We start from the raw sequence: 22,572 nt of genomic DNA, 5'->3' as shown, positions 1-22,572 counted from the left end.
CAATTAATACCTTCAATTTTTTAAGATTATTAATTCTAATAACCCATTGAAGGTCTCATGGTATTTGAAAAGATGAAATGATAGGTTATTACTAAAATGGAAAATATTTTTACAAAAGACAGATACTACAGTTGCTCAAAGAATAAAACTGTATCACCAGCGAAATAGTCAAAACAAACAAGCAGTCAATAATGAAGATCTACAAACACAAATACAAGATAAATGAAATTGTGGAGGAAACAATATTTCTTCATTGGAAATTTAAAGTAAGTTTACATGTTTCTCTTTAATGATGGCTATGAAGACTAATTTTAATTTATTATAATAGTAATTATAAATATTGATGCAGATTCAAAGCCTCTTACAAACTCTGAAAGATCAAGATTACATCGTCAAACAAAACAACTGCAGGAAAATGATCGGTTACTGCCAATTCATCAGAAAATCTTGAGCCAGGTATCAATTTAGATGTTAATGTCAACACCATTGACATAAGTAAGAATCTTTTTTCGCTATTTGACTCCTGAAAAACGCTACAACTATTCACATTTAAACATATTATTCTGTTATCTGTTTAGATGAAAGTATTGCTGTAACTTTTTCTGATACAGCAACTACATCACGTCAATTGCAAATTAATGATTCTGCATATAATGTGACCAATAATGTGACCATAATGTGACAAGAACTTATCTTTTGCAAGAGTCAAATATGAAGTATGTGAACTTCCATATAAATACTTCAATTTGTTTAGGAATGCACGAAAATGTTTGAAAAACAATTTACAAATGATAGCTTGGCAGTGTATGTTTTGTGTGTAATCGACTTTGGTTTCAAAGTGACTTAAAAATATTAAATGAAGCTCAAAAACAAATTCTTAACAATGGTGTTCTGAATATTGATTCCAATAATCAGGTTGGATGTCAAACTTGTAGAAAGGCAATAAATTCGGGTAAAATACCCTTTGTGTAAATTTAACGGGATTGTATTTCCACCTATGCCAAATTATCTACAGATAGATAATTGTATCTGAAAGGTTAATTTCACCTAGGTTGTGTTTCATGCAAATTAGATGATTGCGACATGCAAATGAACAATTTGGAATATTTGACCAAATTATAAAAGTGCCTGTTGACGTTAATAATATGGTTAATTTATTACCTCGTAATATTGATGATGATCATTGCTTTAACGTTCACATAGATCAAGCTATGTGCAGGGCTTGATAAATAAAACAAAATAAAAGTATGGCTTGAATTTTGCAGGCAAGACAGATATTACAGCTGTTCAAAGAATGAGATTATATCGCCAGCGAAAAAGTAAAAAAATACAAACAGTCAATGAATGTATGTTAATATTAATTACATGACTTCAAACACAATTATTACCGGATGAGTGGTTTTGCAAAAAACAATATTTGTTCAGGCGTTGTTTAACATAATCCATTGTGTAAACGAATATTATAGAATTTTTAAATCAGCAATTACTTTATTTCTCTAATAAAGGTTCATTTTTAAATGCTCATTACATGACAAACCGATCATATCATATTTCAAGTATGACTTTGATTAAATTATTGTTTGTAAATATTACACATATTTTTAATGCTATCATAAATATATAATTATAATTTATCATTATATAAATGTGTATAATGGTCGACACTAATAAATGTGTGCATCACGAGTATTACCATATTACTAATAAACATTATTCAAAATTGTTATATGATGTGTTTATTTTTACTTAACTTAAATTTGCTACTTTGTACAGTAACAAATAAGTTTTACTTCAATCGCGTGTGATCCTTACGCGCACTCTTTTTTATCTTTTATAGACTTCCCGGGCACTTAGAAGCTGTAATTAAACATCAGGCGAATTGTCATGTGGGTTAGAATAACGTGAAAAAAACTGCATTTTCATTTTCTCAACGGGGCCGAATAAATATTGAAAAACTGTAATCATACTAGTCATGTATTATTTTGCGATTTTGAATGAAAATTTTTTGTTGCCGATTTTGATTATTTTTACAACGTTGATTCTTTATGACCTTAGAAAAATGCTATTGAACAATTTTGATCGCACTTCAAATACTTTTCGAGATAAACGTATTTTAGATGTGCAGAAAGTAGCAAATGGTTTTTAGCCAATATCTTGCGAACGGTTCGAGTTAACATAAAACTCTTTGCACCTGCAGATATAAATATCTTAAATACACTTATTTCATTCATATACATCATGACCCTATCTAAAAGGTTTTCAAGCTATAATTGTTTAACCGTTTGACACTTCAGAATTTAAAACAGTTTTTGGCAAAAATCTCGGGAGGTGAAGGTGAGAGGTATCATAAATTTTTATACTGGGTTAAAGACCCTTTGATTTAGAATATTTCATCTGTAAATATCAAAATTCTATGATGAGTCGTTCAAGAGGTATAAGTGCTTAAAGATTTCATGAGTAAATAATGCTCAAAATGATGAGAGAAAAATTGTTAGTTTTTTAAATTTTTTAAAGACTTTTCGGGCACGTTGAAGCTTCAATTAAACATCATGTGATTTGCATATGGGTTAGAATAACATAAAACAAACTGCATTTTTATATTCTCAACGGTTGCCGAATAAATATTAAAGAACTGAAATCATACCATGACCATGTGTTCATATATTATTTTGCGATTTTGAATGAATTTATTTTGTTGCCGATTTTGATCATTTATACAACGTTGACTTCTTATTGAAAGTTGAAAAATCTCATGAAAAATATATTATGACATATATCGAGTTATACTCATTTAATTCGTAATTTTATTCTGCACCTTTCGTACGAACAAAGTTTTTTTGTATCTTTTATGGTTTAGATAGTATAGAGCAATCTGTGTAGTTGTTAAATTGTCAAAATGCAAAGTGCGGTTAGGTTAGAGCAATACTCCTCACGATTCGATATTTCTCTAAAGAAAACATATAAAGTATTATACATCATTAGAAATTCTTATGACCTTACAAAAATGCTATTAAAAAAATTCGATCGCAATTCAAATAGTTTTCGAGATAAACGCATTTCAATATGCGTGCAATATGGTTATAATGCTCAAAAATGGCGAAAAAATTGTCATTTTTTAAAATTTTTACAGACCTCCGGGCACGTAGAAGTTTTAATTTTATATTTAACGGTAAGAGGTGTCACAAAAATTCTTGTACTGGGTTAAAGATATTTTGATTTAGAATATTTTATCTAAAAACATCAAAGTTCTATGATGAGTGGTTCAATAGTTGTGAGCGCTTAAAGATTTCATGAGTAAATAATACTCAAAAATGGGGGGAAAAACTTGTTAGCTTTTTAAATTTTTCACAGACTTCGCGGGCACGTAGAGGCTTTGGCATCAGGTGATTTGTCATGTGTATTAAAATAGCCTAAAAAACTGCATTTTAATATTCTCAACGGTTGCCGAATAAATATTAAAAAACTGAAATCATGTATTTATATTATTAAATACTGGTCATGTATTATTATTTTGGTTTGGGTAAAATTTTTTGTTGCCGATTTTGATCATTTTCACAACGTTGGTTTCTTATGACCTTAGAAAAATGCTATAAAAAATTTCGATCGCACTTCAAATAGTTTTCAAGATAAACGCATTTTAATTATGCGAAAAGTAGCAAAGGGTTTTTTGCAAATATCCTGCGAACGATTAGAGCTATCATAAAACTTATTGCACCTGAGACAGATATTTTAAATACCCATATTTCATTTCAGTTTTGGCAAATATTTGCAAAACGGTATTATTAATAATTACTTAATTAATAATAATATTAATTAATTAATGATACCGTTAATTAATGATACCGTTAATTAATGATACCGTTAATTAATGATACCGTTAATTAATGATACCGTTATTTGATAATACCGTTAATATTGATAATTTAATATTTAGATAGTTAATATTGATTTATATTTATATTGTGGTATATTTAAGGGAGAGGGAGAGGGATAGGATTAGGGAGAGGATGAGGGATAGGGAGAGGGAGAGGGAGAGGGTAGAGGGAGAGGGAGAGGGATAGGGATAGGTTGGGAGAGGGAGAGGGAGAGGGAGAGGGAGAGGAGATTCAGAGGGAGAGGGAGGGGAGAGGGAGAGGGAGAGGGAGAGGGAGAGGGAGATAGGGAGAGGGAGAGGGAGAGGGAGAGGAGAGGGAGAGGGAGAGGGAGAGGGAGAGGGGAGAGGGAGAGGGAGAGGGAGAGGAGAGGGAGAGGGAGAGGGAGAGGGAGAGGGAGAGGGAGAGGGAGAGGGAGAGGGAGAGGGAGAGGAGAGGAAGGGAGAGGGAGAGGGAGAGGGAGAGGGAGAGGGGAGGGAGAGGAAGAGAGAGGGAGAGGGAGAGGGAGAGGGGAGGGAGAGGGAGGAGAGGGAGAGGGAGAGGGAGAGGGAGAGGGGAGAGGGAGAGGGAGAGGAGAGGGGAGGGGAAGGGAGAGGGAGAGGAGAGGGAGAGGGAGAGGGAGAGGAGAGGGAGAGGGAGAGGGAGAGGGAGAGGGAGAGGGAGAGGGAGAGGGAGAGGGAGAGGGAGAGGGAGAGGGGAGAGGGAGAGGGAGAGGGAGAGGGAGAGGGAGAGGGAGAGGGAGAGGGAGGAGAGGAGAGTGAGAGGGAGAGGGAGAGGGAGAGGGAGAGGGAGAGGGAGAGGAGAGGAGAGGGAGAGGGAGAGGGAGAGGGAGAGGGAAGGGGAGGAGAGGGGAGGGAGAGGGAGAGGGAGAGGAGAGGGAGAGGGAGAGGAGAGGGAGAGGGAGGGAGAGGAGAGGGAGAGGGAGAGGGAGAGGGAGAGGGAGAGGGAGAGGGAGAGGGGAGAGTGAGAGGTGAGAGGGAGAGGGAGAGGGAGATGGATAGGTAGAGCGAGGGATGAGGGAGAGGGATAGGTGAGAGGGAGAGGGAGAGGGATATTTATAGTGAGAGTTAGATGGATAGGATATTGATAGTTATACTTATATTTATACTTATATTTATACTTATATTTATACTTATATTTATATTTATATTTATATTTATATTTATATTTATTGTTCTGTAATAACATGATCATACGTGCTTTTAATAAAACTATGAATTCATTGTTCAATGTTGATCAAAGTCCAAGATCTTCGTATAAATGCGGAAGCGCGCCATCCCGAATTTCTCACGTACAATACAATATATAATAAGTCAAAATTACTTGTATAAGCTAGTGATGTCTTAGCCAAGAGTCTAGCCAGTGATAATGTCTTAAGAGTAGTCTTAGATAATCTAAGTGGAGATTATGTCTGTAAATTAAAGAAATAAATACAGTGTAAAACATTACAAGTGGATTTTTATATTGGAAACCAGAAGTTTGTCTCTTCCAGCGAGTACCTTATTGAAAGGACCCATTAATCTGAAGAGTACTCTCATCAAACCAGTCGATCAAACATTATTCCTACTGCTCGACCCAAGGCATCAGAAAAGGTTGGACGGACATTATTACCATATCGCATAAAGAAGCTACTACAGTAACCAATATCCAGGACTGTGGATCTTTCAACAAACGGATCTCCAACCCATACCCAAACCATACTACCAACCCCATTATCACATTTCATGGTGTCAAGCGGTGGATTTCCTTGTAGTGAAGTGTTAGTTTTGTGAATTGTGCTTGGTGAAGTCTTGATCAAGTTTTCTTCGCACCCAGAGGCGGCAGGGTCATTAAAGTAAGCAGAGTATCCAGCAAGCAGCAAGACCAGGACTCGCACGAGGAACTAAAGGCATCAAAGGTGGCAGCATTACCGAGATAAACTACGCAGACAGATCTACGCAGATCGACGCAGACTTCTTGACTAAGGCTCACTCCCCAAGTAAGAAAAACCAATCCTTCAACATATCCAGACCAGAACATCATAGTCGTCAATTTTTTTTTAAGATTTTAATTGTCAATTAGAATATAAATAATAATATTTTGTCAATTTGAACATTTTTTTTAAGTATTAGGATTTTGGTTGTACTTGGGTAACGTTTTTGTAACAATGGGCGATTATTGTTCACACCACTATTATTTTGTTGATTTCACATATCACACGTCAAGGTTAAGTTCAAGCAAATATTGTTAACTAAGCATTTTTAACAAAAACAATTACGAGCATTGTCAGGTCCAAATTTCATAACAGAAATATTTCAAAGTAAAGTAATTGTAAAGATTAGTAACAAAGTCATCAAGTAATAATATAAAAGACTCAGAAAGTAATATTGAAAAGTTAGTGACTCTAGTTAATGACTTTGTGTATCCTATTAAGAGTAAATTTACATCTGTTGATCTTTTTATAACGTCGCGATTTTTATTGTGGCTTTAAATGCCAGTATAAAGGCGAAATGCCTAAAGGATTTAGTGTAGCCATTGTGCCACTTTTCAGGCGATAGTGCCAATCCTTCATTTCAGATAGCCTAATACTAAATTGTTCAAAAGAAACAATAGGTATCTGACAAATAAATAATTAATCAGGGTAGGAAAAACCCGAATGGAGACTCGTAAGGTTAGTGAAGACCGCGAGATCTTAAATATATTTGACGTAATTTTGATGACTTCTAAGAGACTCATGAATCCGCGGGAACGAGTCAATAAAATCTTTCAAATAACTTTTATTTCGTTATTTTCATTTTTAGGACCAAAATATGCTCATTGATTATATTAATAATATTAAATATTGCATGAGAATAAATTCCAACTAGTAATGTTGAGTATAGAAATAATTTTTAAAAATTATTACGTAAGAATGAAATTTTAAATTGTGATCGAATATTACATAAACTTTTAAGTTTGGTGTGAAAATAATTGAACTTGAAAATGCAAATTTCAATAATAAATTTAATCAACTGCCCACAACACAGAATGTTACAGAAATGAAGGGGATAAATTTAAATTAATGTCAATAATAGCAATGTAACTATCCCCATAGAATAGAATTATAAATTAATAAAAATTTGAAAAAAAAAAAATAGGAAAATAGAAAAGGTCCATGTTTGAATTATTGATACAAAATGATTTCATTTTTCAATTCAATTTGTTGGCGTTATATTGAACGTAAAATATTTCCTAAATTTTCTCTACAAATATAATAAATTTTATTTTGAAAATTAGTAATCGATTGAGTGAATCTATTTTCTATTACATTAATTGCGTAAATTAACAATAATAATATTTTTTCTAATTATTTTTTATAATTGTTCGTACCAAATGTAATTTCGATTATTTGCGTTAATGGTATAAAAAGCTTTATCATATTTCTATTTTGAAATTTGAGTAAAGAAATATCACGTAACATTCGGTTTCAAATTTTAACAAGGCACGTAATACAATTTTGCTGATGATGTATTAACTTCGTGAATTTTATGAATCTTGATGCATTTTACAAAAAAATTATTTTATTATTATTTAAATTTTTTAAAGTATTAATTGGCGACATATTTTATTCAATTAAACTTCCATTAATATGATATTTTAATTTTGCTTTTTGAATAATTTTATCGTAATTAATTTTGTTTTATTTGACATATTAATATTTTCATAGTTGTATTTTTATTTTTATTGATAATAATTATGAATAACTATGAATTTCGAGCGTTCAAAGTAGATAAAATAAAACCAATAAATTTCTTTGAAATTAATTTCTATCACCTTAATTATTTATTCACTTATAAAAAAAAGGTAATTTTGATGCATAGTATCAATAATTCACATGGAATTAAAATACAAAAAATAAAATGTATCAATTATTCAGAAATTGAAAGGCCACTCATTTTTTATTAATACTGACATTCTAAATATAATAATTTCAAATTAATATTTTTATATTTTATATTTTTATAGAATGTTCAGAATAGAATTTGAAAATAAAAGTTATAAAATCAAGAGGGCCTACAGGAATGTATTAATGTAAAAGTATGTGACACACAATTATTAGATTACAAGACGATGATGATGATGATAAATTTTTATATTTCTATCAATATATGTTACAAAGTCCAGTATAATATTTTATGCATTACTACCTAATAGGTATTTTTGCAATTTATGGATGGTATTTAAGGAAATTTTAATAATCTAGTTACATATCAATATCAATAATGTTGACAATAAGTGAAAAAAGGAAAACAAAAAAACACTATTCGTTCAATTATAACTTACAACTAAGATAATACTAAAGCTTAATACTAACTAAAATATATTATTATGAATAAGTGTAACTATATCTTTTCCAAATACTACTGCTCTATCAGGTGGTTTGGCAAAGCGTATTTGCCATACCATATCATGTCTGGTGTGATTCTTCCTAGGCTTTTTATGATTGGATTTGGACTATGTTTGCAATTTTCGAAGAATTTCGCCGTCATGTTGAGTATGGTCTCTTTAAAAGGTTGCAGATTGGACTTTTCATGAAGATACTTATTAGATTTGTAGTGTTTCGTAATTGGATCTCTCTGCCCATTTAGTATTAATCGTAATACTTTATTTTGTAATATTTGCAGTTTATGAATATTACTTTTACATGTAGTGACCCAAATTTGTGCCGCGTAGGTGATTATCGGTCTTATTAATGTGAGATATATTGTCCTCTTGTTTTTTGAGTTCAGAACACTGTTTCGATGTAGTAGTGATTTTAGTGCGTTCATTGCCCCGTATGCACTACTTAATTTATTTTTAATGTGTTTTGTGAAGGTTAATTTTTGGTCCAGTGTGACACCCAAGTATTTGACACTGTTTTTCCATTCGATTGGTATATTTGTTACTTGTAAATTGTTATATGGAATACTTCTTTTATTACATTTAGAGAGAATTATTGCCTCGGATTTTTGGGCATTAATTTTAAGGCGCCACAATTTCGTGTAGTTTATGATCTCGTTTATATGTTGTTGAATTCTCTCTATTATTAAAGTAACTGATCTTGATGAGCTTAGGATTGCCGTGTCGTCTGCAAATATCAGCATGTCCGTTTTGGGGGAAACTGGAATATCATAAATATATAAGTTGAACAGTGTAGGTCCAAGTATAGATCCTTGAGGTACCCCTGCAGTAACCATTTTTGGATTTGAAAGTACATTACCAATTTTCACTTGAAAATTTCGATCACTGAGATATGATATGATAAATTTAATTATGTACTTTGGGAATTTTAAAATAATTAGTTTATAGATTAATCCTGTGCTCCAAATTGTGTCAAAAGCTTTCTCAATGTCAAGTAACACTAGTCCTGTATGATTACGTTTGTTAAAGTTAGTAATGGCTTTTTCTACCAGCACAGATAGTGGATGCATTGTAGAATGTCCTTTTTTAAACCCAAATTGAAAGTTTGGTATAATATTTAATTTTTCTATATGTTTGTTGACCCTGGTTTGTACGACCTTTTCTGCCACTTTACTCATTGTGTTGAGTAGTGCAATTGGACGATAGTTTGCTGGTATATTGTTTATTTTACCGGGTTTGTGTAATGGCATCATGATTGAACTCTTCCATTGAGCTGGAAAATAGCCCAAAATCAGTATTTGATTTATTACTCTTGTTAGAAGTATCAACGCTTTATGCGGCAAGTTTTTAATTATGATGTTTTGCAACCCATCGGGACCAGGAGCTTTATTGTTTTTGAGAGTATTTAATGTGTCTATTATTTCCTTGACAGTAACAATTTTAGTCTTTGATCTACAGTGAGCAGTTTTAGAGATGAATGATTGTACTACATTTTCTACTTTCTGGGAAAATAAGGTGTTTTGACTGTCGGAATTTAATCGATAATTATTTTCAAATTGTTTAGCTAGTGCTTCGGCTTTCTGAATTTCTGTCAAGGCCATCCCCGTATCGCAAACTAGGGCAGGTATTTGTGGAAGTCGCTTTGTGATGCGCTTTATAGTTGGCCAAATATTATTCGGATATGTGTTAATTTTGTTCAATTTATCAGCCCAGCATTTGTTACGATATTCCCATATTTCTTCTTTGATTATTTTTGTTAGTTTATTTACATGGGATTTCAGGTGTTGATTACCGGAAACTTGCCAAAGTTTTTTGACTTGATTTTTGAATTTTATTTTATTTATTATATCTTGTGGTAAGCTGTCAGCAGTATATTGTTGTGGATTTCTAGAAGGAATAGTTAATTCAATAGCGTAATTTATTGTACTTGTTAAGTGTTCAATTGCTCTATCTAGATCTTCTTTTTCAATTATTTGTATTCTATGATCGATATTTAAGTTTATTAATTTTTTAAATAGTATCCAATTGGCTTCTGCGTAGTTTAAGTACTTTATATTGTCAGACTCATAGATGGTTAATTTTCTATTTATCTGTATGAATACTGGATTATGATCCGAGTTTAAATATGGCAAAGATGTCGGTTGAGTTGTTATATGTACATTTTTTGTTAAAGCCAGGTCAATAGTACTATTGTTATGATGCACACATTGCGAAAATCTAGTTGGAGTATCTGGGTAATGCAGCTGAACATTGTTCACTGTATTATTAATATATTTGTATAGTTTTTTACCACTGCTATTATTTCCTCTGCATTTCCACATTACATGTTGAGCGTTGAAGTCACCAGCTATAAGCACTTTATTGCTAACATTAATGAGTGATTTCATGTCACGTAGTAATAATTTGTTGCATGGAACATAAATAGATATTATTGTCAGTTTAGAATTTTCAGTAAATATATTTATGGCAGTCGCTTCAGTGTACTTCAGTTCTGGTAAGTTGAGTTGCTCATGCTTAATGCAACGCCTGACAAGAATGGCTGTACCTCCCCATGAAGAGTTTTCTCTATCTGTTCTGTACACTTTGTAATTTTTAATATAAAAAGTATCTTTCTTTTGTAAATGTGTCTCATTTAAAAGAACTATATCAATGTTCTTAGTTTCAAGTAATTCAATAAGTTCAGCTCGATTTTTCTTGATGCCATTTGCATTAAAGTAAATTACATTAATGTTATAGGTTTGGTTCAAGGCCATAATTTTAATGAGTTAAGTATTAAATGATATTTTTCACTATAGGTCTTTGCTGTCTTGAGAGCTGTAGATAATGTGTATAGTTCCTTAAATATTGTTACCACTTCTGGATCTTCAAATGCTGATTTTATATGTTTCGCTGCATTTAAAATCCCTTCTGTCGTGCTAAAATCCGGTTCTGCCAAAGAGTTTACAGCTGGATTTTGGGGTCTGGATTTGCATTGTTCTTTTGCCTCTGAGATGACAGCAGAATATGTCCTCGACGCATAAGGTGAATTTGCAAATTTATTCTTCTTTTGCTCCTTGTACTTGAGCAAGTATTCACAACGCGAAAAGTTCGCAGGGTGTTTTTCTCTACAGTTGATGCACTCTGCAGGTTCATTGCTAGATTTTTTACACTGTCCTGGTAAGTGGTCTTCAGTACATTTTACGCATCTGTATTTCAAGTTACAGTTGTAAGAGGTGTGACCTACTGTTTGGCACTTTCTGCATTGTTTAACATCCGGTGGTTTATACTTCTCCCATTTAAAAAGATGGCCGTTGATGTTGTTCACCTTTTTTAGATTATTCATATCCTGACTGTTATCCAGTATTATTATGTAGATAGGTAGTTTGATTGTGTGTCCATCCGAATGTTTTTTCTTGAGTTGAATAACTTTTTTAACTAGTATGTTGTTTTCGATGAGATAGTCATGAACTTCCGCATCTGTAATGTGTGGGTTCAGTCCAGTAATAGTAATTTTTTAGAGAAATTGTTACTGGTGGAGTAAGGAGTATAAAATTGAAGTTTTAATTCTTTAAGTTTGTTTTTAATAATTTCATGATCTTTTATATTGGTAGTATAAAGTTTATGTCTGTATGGATTAATGTATTCAAGAGTAAATGATATTTTAGTAGCGTCTTTTACGTACTTAATAGTTTTAAGATCAATTGTGCTTCTGATAATGATAGGTGGAATTTTTGTAGAAACATTTTTGAATGGAGCCTCTTCATTACTGTTATTATTGTTCGAATTTCTCCTTCGTTTTTTGTTTGTCACTGTTTGAAAATCGTCCATGTCCATGTCATCTCTGTCTGTTAAGGATTCGAAACTATTTGCACAAGAAATAGTACTTGTGGTTTCTTCCATTGTGTTTTGGGTAGGGTCTACATTATTTAAATTTATTTCTAAAGATTTCCTGGGAATATCCCTAGGTAAATCTTTGTTACCTTCTGTTCTTCCTGCAGCTGAATCCAGTATCGTAATTTGACCTTGGTATAAGTTTCTCAATTGCTGCTTTTTTTTTTTTTTTTTTTTAATTAAATTTATTTATATATATATACATTATTTTCATATCTCAGTCAGGCAGAGTTGCCTGGTATGAGAGATTATGAAAACAGTTTTCATATAATATATACATTTCATTTGACTATAATAATCTATTTCATTAATATAATATCTATATATAACTAAAAATATCTTTATATATCACTCTTCAGTCTTCTTGGTCTTCAATTTCCTTATAGTGTTTTTTTATTTTTCTTTTAAATTTATCGTCATCTTTGGTCATCTTAATATTGTTTGGCAATTCGTTATATGTTTTGCTGGCACTCCATATGACATTTTCTCTGAAATTCTTCTTTCTATTGTGTTCAATGTGAAAATTGTTGTGTTGTCTAGTATAGTGTTCATGTATATCTTGATTTATGTCTATTGTTGTGCTTGTTTTAATTCGGTTAAATTTCATTTTGTGTATTAGTTTGCATTTCTCTATTTTAATTATGTTATTTAGTGAAAGATTATTTGTTTCTCTCTGTAAGTATTTGGTGGGTGTCAGATGTGGAAAATTGTATGCTATTTTGGTGGCTTTATTCATTATTGTCTGTATGTCATTTAAGTTAGCTTTAGTTGTTTGGCTCCATGTTGTTATTCCATATAAAATTATAGGTAGTATTTGTGTTTTAAGAATTAGTATTTTATTTTTTTTGCCGAAAGAGTGGATCCTTTTCAATGCCCCTGTTAATGTTCCAATTTTTCTTTTTATTTTGTTTATATGTTCTGTCCATGTCAGTTTTTCATTTATTATCAGTCCTAAGTATTTTATGCTTTCCACTTCTTCTATTTCTCTATTATTTACTTTAATATTTAGTTTAGTGTTCTCAGTATTTTTTTATGTTTGAAATATATGTATTTTGTTTTATTGATGTTAATTCTTAGTTTATTTTTAGTTAGCCAGTCAGTGTATGTTTTCATGTCCGTGTTTATTGTATCTTCAAGCCTTTTTTTGTCCTTATCTGCATATACTATGGCAGTATCGTCTGCATATAGTATGTATCTGCCCTTTAATTTTACATCTTTTAGGTTGTTGGTATATAGCAGATATAATAAAGGACCTAAAACAGAACCTTGTGGGACTCCACAAGTTATGCTACGACCCCCACTTGTAAAATTTCCCACCTTCGTCCTTACCACCCTTTCCACGAGAAAATCTTTAATTATGCTGTAATACAAACCTACTACACCCAAATCTATTAATTTATTGAGCAATATGCCATGATCCACAGTGTCAAAAGCTTTTTGTAAGTCAATAAAAATTGCAGCTGTATGCATATTTTCCTCAAGGTGCTGACTGATGGCATTGGTCAAATCTATTAGGGCACCTTGAGTATTTGATGAAGGAAGGAAACCATATTGATGTTTATCTATTTTTTGAATGAGTAAATTTAGTAGTCTTTCTTTAATTATTTTTTCATATATTTTGGAGAATGTATTAGTTATTGTAATTGGTCTGTAATTATTTGGATCTGTTTTGTTTCCTGTTTTAAAAATTGGTTTTATTGTGGCTGTTTTGAGGCACGAAGGAAAAATACCCCTTTTTATGCAGTTATTGATTAAAAAAGTGTGTAGAGGAGCTATTTGATAAATTATTTTTTTTATAATTCTTGCTGTTATTTTATCTTCTCCAGGTGCAGCGTTGTTTTTCAGGTTTTCCACAATTTTTATTATTTCTTTTTCATTTGTTAGTTCAAAATTTTGTTTTTTGTTTTCAGGTCTAGATATTGATGATATGTAGTTGCATTGATCTAGTTTTTCTTGTAGTTTTGTTCCTATTTCAGCAAAATGCTTATTGAGATACTCCGCAATGTTTTCCTTTTCCGTAAGAAATATGTTTTTATCTTGATGTTTAATTTTTTTAATACTGTCTTTATATTCATTTTTATTATTTCCCCCCCTTAATGATTTGTTTATTAGCTCCCAGATTTTCCGAGGATCATTTTCACATTTTTGTGTTTCTTCTAGATAGTACTGTCTTTTTGCTTTGTAGATCATATTTTTTATATCTTTTTTTATATTATTATATTTTATTTTTATTATATTATACTTGTTTACTTCATTCGGATTGCATTTCTTCATATCAATGTAAAATTTGTTTCTATATTTCATTAGTTTTGTAATTTCTTCTGTTATCCAAGTATTTTCTCTTGCTCTCAGTGTTTCTTTGATTTTATTTTCGTTTGCTGCTTCTTGTATAATTGAAATTAAGTCCTCTAGTGTGTTAACTGTTTTAGAGTTTAATTTACAAGCTATTGTGTTTTCTAGTCCTTCTAGTCTTATGCTGTATCTGGTTATTTTGTGCATTTTGGGTTTTATTTTTGGTGTATTTTGTACATATATTGATAGCATTTTGTGGTCGGATAGTTCTGTGTCTTTTAATTCTATGTTTATATTTTTTTTGTAGTTGGATATAACATGATCAATTATGGAATGTGTGTTCTGAGTCTCTCGTGTAGCGTGTTGTTTATCTATATTGTTTATTATTCTGTATCCTGATGATTCTATGGTATTTTTATAATTATTTGCTATATTGTTATTGGGTATTAAATCTAAATTCATGTCACCTATTATTATTGTATTTTTATTATTTTCTTCCATCTTTTTCTCTATTAAGTTTACTAGGTCTTGTTTGTTATTATTTGGCGGGTTGTATATAACTATAATTTTTATAACTGGATTCATATTAGTTATTTCTATTTCCAATATGTTGATGTTATTTATATTACTACTTTCTTTGACTGTGCTATTCAAACCGTTTCTTACAAATATAGCTATCCCTCCTCCCCTTTTTTTTTCTCTGCAGTTGTGGATTCCCGTAAAATTTTTTAGTTTATAATATTCTGATTCATCTTTATATAACCATGTTTCTGTTAGTATGAGTATGTGGCAATTCTTATTTTCTGCTGTTAATATTTCTAATTCCTCTATTTTATTTCTAAGACTTCTAATATTTATATATGTAATTTCTATATCTTTATCATTCTTATTTCTATAGTTATTTGTCTTTTTCAGATTGTCTGATGTATTTGGTTCTTCTAGTTTATTGTTAGTGTTATTTGGGCTTCTAGTATTTATATAATTGGCTTCTATCGATTTGTTTATTTTTTCTTGTAAAGTCATGTTTTTATAATTTATTTTTGTTTTTATTGATTAACTTCTAGTTTTCCATCATAATTAATTGTTTGCCTAATTTGACTTACTTTAAATTTGTAGCACGGGCAGTTATAACTGCTCGTACTATGCTGCGTGTTGTAATTTGTTTTGTACTTGTTGTTGGCATCCAAACAGTTTATGCACTTGCTTTCCTCAGCTTGACATTCTCTCGTTACAGTACACGAACCACAGTATATCCTGTTTGTGCAGTTCACTGCTAGGTGGCCGTAGGCTTGACATTTATAACATTTTTTCATGTTGAAATCTTCAACTATGTGTGCATCTTTCCATCCTATGTTAATGTTTCCTTGAATTAATTTTTTGTACGTTTCCCCCGAAGTTTCTATGTATGATATCCAGTTTTCGCTCCTTTTTGTTTGTCTGGTATGAATTTGCCTTATCTGATCATTTTCATTTATCATATGGTTGTATTCGATTAGCTCTTGCAGTATTTCGTCTCCATCTTGGTATTTTTTTTGGAAGATTTGTAATTATTAGCCTTGGGTTTTTTTGCTTAGTTATGTAGATTTCGTAATCCTTTCCAATTTCCTTATTCATGTATGCTTCAAGTTTTTTTGTCCCTTCTAAAGTTGTTGCCTTTATTAGTAATCCTCCCTTTTTAATTTTATTTACTGATTTAACTTTTACATCTACTTTCTTCGGGTTTATTTTCGTTTCTAGTTCTTTTTTTGTGTCTAGACTATTTTGATTTTTCTTTGGTTTCACTATTATTCCCGGCATATTAGTTGCCTCAACATAAGGGGGTTTATTTTGCGTATATTCATCTTGCTTTTCACTATCACTTTTACAAATCATTGCATAACTTTCTTTCTTATTCTTAATACTACTTAAATCGTCTTTAATTTTTTGTAATTCATTCATTATTGTTGAAATGTCACTTTCGCGAGCGTTTCTAACCTCACTTTCCGCGTCGCATATTTCACACACCCATTTTATATATTTACACTCACTTATTACTTTATATTGTTCATTGTTCAGTTTAGCACATTTTTTATGAAACCATTTTTTGCATTTTCCGTCACATCCCACTATTTTTTCACCATTAAATTCGATTTTACATTTTTTACAACTAACCGCGTCGTCCGTGTCGCCCGCCATCTTTTCGCTTTAACACTAAAGACTTTTTATCACCACAATCTTCGGTTTTCCAAAGATCCTTCTTCTTCTTTTTGCTTTTCCACTTCGACATCAGCCACAATCCGCGAACATTTCGAGCACTTCAAATATCTTCTGCCTGCCCTCCCAGAGTCAAAGTCATGCCTCACGTCAGGCAAATTGTCTTGTGGGCTAGAATAACGCGAAGAAAACTGCATTTTAATATTCTCAACGGTTGCCGAATAAATACGAAAAAACTGAAATTATAGCATGATGCACGTATTGTATTCCGATTTTGGATGAAAATTTTTTGTTTCCGATTTTGATGATTTTCACAATGTTGATACCTTATGACATAAGGAAAATGCTATTGAAAAATTTCGGTCGCACTTCAAATAGTTTTCGAGAAAAACGCATTTTTAATATGTGACAAGGAGCGATTGGTTTTTAGCGAATATCTCGGGAACGGTTGGAGTTATCATAAAAATTTTTGCACCTGCAGATACATATTTTAAATGCGCATATTTCATTCTTACACACCATGACCCTATGTTGAATATTTTCCGAGATATAGGCGTTTAACTATTTCAAACTTAAAAATTTGAAACCGTTTTTGGCGTATATCTCGCGAACGGTGAGAGGTATCTTAAAACTTTTTATACTGGGTTAAAGATCTTTTGATTTAGAATATTTCGCCTGAAAACATCAATATCCTATGATGAATTGTTCAAAAGTTATGAGCGCTTAAAAATTTCATGAGTAAAAAATGCTCAAAAATGGACGAAAAATTTGTTAGTTTTTTAAATTTTTCACAGACTTCCCGGGCACGTAGAAGCTTTAATTAAACGTCAGGCGAATTGTCTTGTGGGCTAGAATAACGCGAGAAAAACTGCATTTTAATATTCTCAACGGTTGCCGAATAAATAAGAAAAAACTGAAATTATAGCATGACCCTAGGGTCACGTATTGTATTCTGATTTTGGATGAAAATTTTTTGTTTCCGATTTTGATGATTTTCATAATGTTGATACCTTATGATATAAGAAAATGCTATTAAAAAATTTCGGTCGCACTTCAAATAGTTTTCGAGGAAAACGCATTTTTAATATATGACCAGGAGCGATTGGTTTTTAGCGAATATCTCGGGAACTGTTGGTTATCATAAAAATTTTTGCACCTGCAGATACATATTTTAAATGCGCATATTTCATTCGTACACACCATGACCCTATGTGGAATATTTTCCGAGATATAGGCGTTTAACTATTTCAAACTTAAAAATTTAAAACCGTTTATGGCGTATATCTCGCGAACGTGAGAGGTATCTTAAAACTTTTTATACTGGGTTAAAGATCTTTTGATTTAGAATATTTCGCCTGAGAACATCAATATCCTATGATGAATCGTTCAAAAGTTATGAGCGCTTAAAGATTTCATGAGTAAAAAATGCTCAAAACGAAAAATTTGTTAGTTTTTTTAATTTTTCACAGACTTTCCGGGCACGTAGAAGCTTCAATTAAACGTCAGGCGAATTGTCTTGTGGGCTAGAATAACGCGAAAAAAACTGCATTTTAATATTCTCAACGGTTGCCGAATAATAATAAAAAAACTGAAATTATAGCATGACCCTAGGGTCACGTATTGTATTCCGATTTTGGATGAAAATTTTTTGTTTCCGATTTTGATGATTTTCATAATGTTGATACCTTATGATATAAGGAAAATGCTATTAAAAAATTTCGGTCGCACTTCAAATAGTTTTCGAGGAAAACGCATTTTTAATATGTGACCAGGAGCGATTGGTTTTTAGCGAATATCTCGGGAACGGTTGGAGTTATCATAAAAATTTTTGCACCTGCAGATACATATTTTAAATGCGCATATTTCATTCATACACACCATGACCCTATGTTGAATATTTTCCGAGATATAGGCGTTTAACTATTTCAAACTTAAAAATTAAAACCGTTTTTGGCGTATATCTCGCGAACGGTAAGAGGTTTCTTAAAACTTTTTATACCGGGTTAAAGATCTTTTGATTTAGAATATTTCGCCTGAGAACATCAATATCTTATGATAAATCGTTCAAAAGTTATGAGCGCTTAAAGATTTCATGAGTAAAAAATGCTCAAAAATGGACGAAAAATTTGTTAGTTTTTTAAATTTTTCACAGACTTCCCGGGCACGTAGAAGCTTTAATTAAACGTCAGGCGAATTGTCTTGTAGGCTAGAATAACGCGAGAAAAACTGCATTTTGATATTCTCAACGGTTGCCGAATAAATAAGAAAAAACTGAAATTATAGCATGACCCTAGGGTCACGTATTGTATTCCGATTTTGGATGAAAATTTTTTGTTTCCGATTTTGATGATTTTCATAATGTTGATACGTTATGCTATAAGGAAAATGCTATTAAAAAATTTCGGAAAAACGCATTTTTAATATGTGACCAGGAGCGATTGGTTTTTAGCGAATATCTCGGGAACGGTTGGAGTTATCAAAAAAATTTTTGCACTTGCAGATACATATTTGAAATGCGCATATTTCATTCATACACATCATGACCCTATGTTGAATATTTTCCAAGATATAGGCGTTTAACTATTTCAAACTTAAAAATTTGAAACCGTTTTTGGCGTATATCTCGCGAACGGTAAGAGGTATCTTAAACCTTTTTATACTGGGTTAAAGATCTTTTGATTTAGAATATTTCGCCTGATAACATCAATATCCTATGATGAATCGTTCAAAAGTTATGAGCGCTTAAAGATTTCATGAGTAAAAAATGCTCAAAAATGGACGAAAAATTTGTTAGTTTTTTTAATTTTTCACAGACTTCCCGGGCACGTAAAAGCTTCAATTAAACGTCAAGCGAATTGTATTGTGGGCTAGAATAACGCGAAAAAAACTGCATTTTAATATTCTCAACGGTTGCCGAAATTAAGAAAAACTGAAATTATAGCATGACCCTAGGGTCACGTATTGTATTCCGATTTTGGATGAAAATTTTTTGTTTCCGATTTTGATGATTTTTATAATGTTGATATCTTATGATATAAGGAAAATGCTAGGGTCACGTATTGTATTGCGATTTTGGATGAAAATTTTTTGTTTCCGATTTTGATGATTTTTATAATGTTGATATCTTATGATATAAGGAAAATGCTATTAAAAAATTTCGGTCGAACTTCAAATAGTTTTCGAGGAAAACGCATTTTTAATATGTGAACAGGAGCGATTGGTTTTTAGCGAATATCTCGGGAATGGTTGGAGTTATTATAAAAATTTTTGCACCTGCAGATACATATTTTAAATGCGCATATTTCATTCATATACACCATGACCCTATGTTGAATATTTTCCGAAATATAGGCGTTTAACTATTTCAAACTTAAAAATTTGAAACAGTTTTTGGCGAATATCTCGCGAACGGTAAGAGGTTTCTTAAAACTTTTTATACTGGGTTAAAGATCTTTTGATTTGAAATATTTCGCCTGAGAACATCAATATCCTATGATGAATCGTTCAAAAGTTATGAGCGCTTAAAGATTTCATGAGTAAAAAATGCTCAAAAATGGACGAAAAATTTGTTAGTTTTTTTAGTTTTTCACAGACTTTCCGGGCACGTCGAAGCTTCAATTAAACGTCAGGCGAATTGTCTTGTGGCATGACCCTAGGATCACGTATTGTATTCCGATTTTGGATGAAAATTTTTTGTTTCCGATTTTGATGATTTTTATAATGTTGATATCTTATAATAGAAGGAAAATGCTATTAAAAAATTTCGGTCGCACTTCAAATAGTTTTCGAGGAAAACGCATTTTTAATATGTGACCAGGAGCGATTGGTTTTTAGCGAATATCTCGGGAACGGTTGGAGTTATCAAAAAATTTTGCACCTGCAGATACCATTTTAAATGCGCATATTTCATTCTACACACCATGACCCTATTTTGAATATTTTCCGAGATATAGGCGTTTAACTATTTCAAACTTAAAAATTTGAAACCGTTTTTGGCGTATATCTCGCGAACGGTGAGAGGTATCTTAAAACTTTTTATACTGGGTTAAAGATCTTTTGATTTAGAATATTCGCTGAAAACATCAATATCCTATGATAAATCGTTCAAAAGTTATGAGCGCTTAAAAATTTCATGAGTAAAAAATGCTCAAAAATGGACGAAAAATTTGTTAGTTTTTTAAATTTTTCACAGACTTCCCGGGCACGTAGAAGCTTTAATTAAACGTCAGGCGAATTGTCTTGTAGGCTAGAATAACGCGAGAAAAACTGCATTTTAATATTCTTAACGGTTGCCGAATAAATAAGAAAAAACTGAAATTATAGCATGACCCTAGGTCACGTATTGTATTCCGATTTTGGATGAAAATTTTTGTTTCCGATTTTGATGATTTTCATAATGTTGATACGTTATGCTATAAGGAAAATGCTATTAAAAATATCTCATGATGAATCGTTCAAAAGTTATGAGCGCTTAAAGATTTCATGAGTAAAAAATGCTCAAAAATGGACGAAAAATTTGTTAGTTTTTTTAATTGTCTTGTGGGCTAGAATAACGCAAAAAAAACTGCATTTGTATTCCGATTTTAAAAGAAAATTTTTTGTTTCCGATTTTGATGATTTTCATAATGTTGATACCTTATGATATAAGGAAAATGCTATTAAAAAATTTCGGTCGCACTTCAAATAGTTTTCGAGGAAAACGCATTTTTAATATGTGGCCAGGAGCGATTGGTTTTTAGCGAATATCTCGGGAACGGTTGGAGTTATCATAAAAATTTTTGCACCTGCAGATACATATTTTAAATGCGCATATTTCATTCATACACACCATGACTCTATGTTGAATATTTTCCGAGATATAGGCGTTTAACTATTTCAAACTTAAAAATTTGAAACCGTTTTTGGCGTATATCTCACGAACAGTAAGAGGTATCTTAAAACTTTTTATACTGGGTTAAAGATCTTTTGATTTAGAATATTTCGCCTGAGAACATCAATATCCTATGATGAATAGCTCAAAAGTTATGAGCGCTTAAAGATTTCATGGGTAAAAAATGCTCAAAAATGGACGAAAAATTTGTTAGTTTTTTTAATTTTTCACAGACTTCCCGGGCACGTAGAAGTTCCAATTAAACGTCAGGCAAATTGTCTTGTGAACTAGAATAACGCGAAAAAAACTGCATTTTAATATTCTCAACGGTTGCCGAATAAATAAGAAAAAACTGAAATTATAGCATGACCCTAGGGTCACGTATTGTATTCCGATTTTGGATGAAAATTTTTTGTTTCCGATTTTGATGATTTTCATAATGTTGATACATTATGATATAAGGAAAATGCTATTAAAAATATCCTATGATGAATCGTTCAAAAGTTATGAGCGCTTAAAGATTTCATGAGTAAAAAATGCTCAAAAATGGACGAAAAATTTGTTAGTTTTTTTAATTGTCTTGTGGGCTAGAATAACGCAAAAAAAACTGCATTTGTATTCCGATTTTGGATGAAAATTTTTTGTTTCCGATTTTGATGATTTTCATAATGTTGATACCTTATGATATAAGGAAAATGCTATTAAAAAATTTCGGTCGCACTTCAAATAGTTTTCGAGGAAAACACGCATTTTAATATGTGACCAGGAGCGATTGGTTTTTTAGCGAATATCTCGGGAACGGTTGGAGTTATCATAAAAATTTTTGCACATGCAGATACATATTTTAATGCGCATATTTCATTCATACACACCATGACTTTATGTTGAATATTTTCCGAGATATAGGCGTTTAAACTATTTCAAACTTAAAAATTTGAAACCGTTTTGGCGTATATCTCGCGAACGGTAAGAGGAGGTATCTTAAAACCTTTTATACTGGGTTAAAGATCTTGTGCTTTAGAATATTTCGCCTAAGAACTTCATATCCTATGATAAATCGTTCACAAGTTATGAGCGCTTAAAGATTTCATGAGTAAAAAATGCTCAAAAATGGAC

This window comes from Ctenocephalides felis, unplaced genomic scaffold, assembly GCF_003426905.1.
Source record: "Ctenocephalides felis isolate EL2017-DRISC unplaced genomic scaffold, ASM342690v1 CF-g0.4_SCAFFOLD_01604, whole genome shotgun sequence".
NCBI classification, from domain to species: Eukaryota; Metazoa; Arthropoda; class Insecta; order Siphonaptera; family Pulicidae; genus Ctenocephalides; species Ctenocephalides felis.
This window is presented reverse-complemented; position numbering follows the sequence as displayed.